Genomic DNA, 2685 nt, shown 5'->3' with positions numbered 1-2685 from the left:
CACAAACATTAGCATTTCACTTCCGTTGACTAGTGTACTAGCACTTTTACCTAAAGTTAGCTATTAGCTAATTTTCTCATTTATTACACATGTATACTGAATGGAGCAGTAAAATTAAAACAACATGGTCSTGTTGCTCCACATGCTACTGCCAGCATTTAGGCTAACATTAGCATACTGGCTAATTTTAGCTTATGCATTAATTTTAACATAATGAATGGTACAAGTACAGCTTAGTCAACATGCTTCTGCCTCTCCACAGGTTATTGACTACGTTGCAGCTTTCTTTAGCATTAACGCAAATTTTTAACATAACGCTGGCTCAAAGCCGACGGGCACACTTTGGCATGCCCCTTTAAAATTTCTGCAGGAATTTTCTAGTTGCTTTTACAATTCAGTCAAAAAAAAACAAAAAAACAACTTTTAAATTAATAAAAATAAAGAATATATTGCATAAATGTTCAGCCACTTGACATCAGTATTTAGTAGCTGCACCTTTGCTTGAAATCACCACATGGAGTTTGTGGGGATGAGTCTCTGAATGCTGCGGTTTTACTCCGTCCTTTCTTGCAAAACTGTTACAGCTCTGTTAGATTGTGAGGAGGGTCAGCTGTGAGCAATCCTTTTAAAGTCCATCCACTCTTGGTTTAAATAGATGGCCATGTCTTTGAACATCCATTGTCAGATGCTTAAAATTCCTGAAATCTTTGGATATTGCTTCATAACTTACACCTGCTTCAGCCATTTCCATGCCTTTATCTCTGACCTGTCTGGCTGATTTCTTGCAGAGGGCGTACAGCGGGTCCAAACCCTGGAGAGGGACTACATGTCCCTTCGGATCCTCGAGAAAGAGCTGAAGTGAATCACTTTTGAACAACCCAATGTTGGCTATATTTTTTAAATGGATTGCTTGCATTTTCTCTACTTTGCCCTTCATGTAAAAACCTGGATTCTTCATCCAGATTTTAACTGTACCCTCACGGTAACCCTTTTACTTAAATGAGGAGACCGAGCCGCTTATCGTAATTCAAAGTGTCAGACTTAATGTGTTTTTGTCAGTAACATCTCTGCCTCACTGGCACATTAATTACCTGCCTCCATGGTTTGAAGGCAGTAAAAAGACATTAGCATTAATAGCGAGCTCTGGTCACACGCTGTTTCTCCGACACAATCAGCATGTAAAGCAAAATGCCACCTTGCAGCTCTCTGATTAGCTGTTTTCCCTGCAGAACAGCTTTACTCTGATCAGATATATATAATTATAGCTTTAGCAATGATCAGCAAGGCTCCCTACAATTCCCTTTTTTATGTGAGCTTAATCCCCTTCCTTGGTTACCTTAGGGCCGTCTGCTGCATTTGTCAGCAAATGTTGCCTGAAGGAAATGCAAACAGAGAATAATCTCACAGTAATCTCCAGGAAAGCCTAAGAGGAAGGTTGATTTTTATCAGAACAACTACAGCAGTGCAGAAACTATCATCTAGAAGCAATGTTTGTACATTTCCATACAACAGGAAACATCATGAATATTAATAACTTGACAGATGTGGTGCTGCAACCTGAGAGATGCAGGTTTTTTATTGCCTCATGCTGGAATGCCGGAAGAAAATCTTTCTGCAGTAAATAGGGTGTCCACGATGGCACAACTTGAAAAAGTACAATGAAAATCAAATTAAAAGATAAAGTTGGTATTCTTTTCATGTTCTGCCTATATTTCAGCAGATTTTTATGTGGGTGACCAGAATTGTTTTGAGTTTCTCTTATAACAATAGCCACTGGAGTTAAACTGGAGGCTCTAAATGATGGAGAAAGCCATCTGCTGCTCAATGAAAAGCACTTCTGACCAATCCCTTTCCAAGGACCACATTAAGGTTTCACTATCATCACTTTTGTCTCCAGAACACAGAAACGTGGCCATGGTCACATTCTGAAAAGTAACAGTGAATAAAAAACAAAAGGTGACATTACCAATGATTCACTATTTATTTTTTACATAAATATCAAACAGATCTGTTCATCCCAGGACTTGTTCCTCCCATTTAGTGTGTGTTTCTTAGTGTGATTATTAAAGTTACTTCATCTCTTGTAGAGATTTTGAGAAAATAAGTTGCATTCACATGTGAAAAAACATCTTCTGACCAGACCTTTGTCTCTGGTGGTAAGTTTTGTGATTTTTCCCCCCCCCTGTGTGTTAGTGTATTTCTTTGTATAATTATTGTGATTAGTCAGCCATTTCCATGCCTTTATCTCTGACCTGTCTGGCTGATTTCTTACTGCATCCTCAGAAATGCAATAATTCATATCCTTACAGCTGCAAATGTGAACTGGAGGCATGTTGTTATGGAGTTTGTCGTACAATCTTCTTTTGCTGCAAGTCTTTTGAAATATGTTTCAAGTTTAAACATCTAGGAAAAAACATTTTTGCCAATTCAAAAATGCAAAAAAGTATTTTTATTGTTCAGTTTTGACCATTGACTTTAAGTGAGGTAAGTAAGGGCTGCAGTGCCTTATCCATTGTTTTGGGTTCTTATGGATGAGTCTCCTGGATGAGTCTTCAGTTCGCTCTTTGAGTCATTTTGATCAATCAGCCACTTCTGATTCATGCTGTTCAATATTTGCCCTCTTTGAGGATAACATATCACCAGAAATCCCACAGCCTTAGAAACAGATTTTTAAACTTGTGCAGA

This window comes from Poecilia reticulata, linkage group LG22, assembly GCF_000633615.1.
Source record: "Poecilia reticulata strain Guanapo linkage group LG22, Guppy_female_1.0+MT, whole genome shotgun sequence".
NCBI classification, from domain to species: Eukaryota; Metazoa; Chordata; class Actinopteri; order Cyprinodontiformes; family Poeciliidae; genus Poecilia; species Poecilia reticulata.
This window is presented reverse-complemented; position numbering follows the sequence as displayed.